Source organism: Egretta garzetta, unplaced genomic scaffold (genome assembly GCF_000687185.1).
Source record: "Egretta garzetta isolate BGI_Z169 unplaced genomic scaffold, ASM68718v1 scaffold671, whole genome shotgun sequence".
Classification (NCBI taxonomy): Eukaryota; Metazoa; Chordata; class Aves; order Pelecaniformes; family Ardeidae; genus Egretta; species Egretta garzetta.
The window spans coordinates 5,923-6,198 of NW_009258490.1; positions in this window are offsets into that span (position 1 = coordinate 5,923).

Consider the following 276-nt stretch of genomic DNA (forward strand, 5'->3'; position numbering starts at 1 on the left):
CCCTGTCCCGCCGCCTGCCTCTCCCCAGGCTCGGAGGTGCAGGACACGCTCTGTGGCAGCTGCGGGCCTGACTTCTACGCTGAGGGTGGCGAGTGCCGGCCGTGCCACATGTAAGCACTGACTCTCCTTGTGCCCTGTCCGGGGACACGTGTGGGGCCCGTGGCGCAGCGCAGCACGGCGCCCACGGTTCCCCCTCTCCTTGCAGGAGCACCCTGGAGACGTGTGGCAAGGAGTGCCAGCGGGCATGCGGCAGCGGCGGCAGCCAAGGTACGGGGC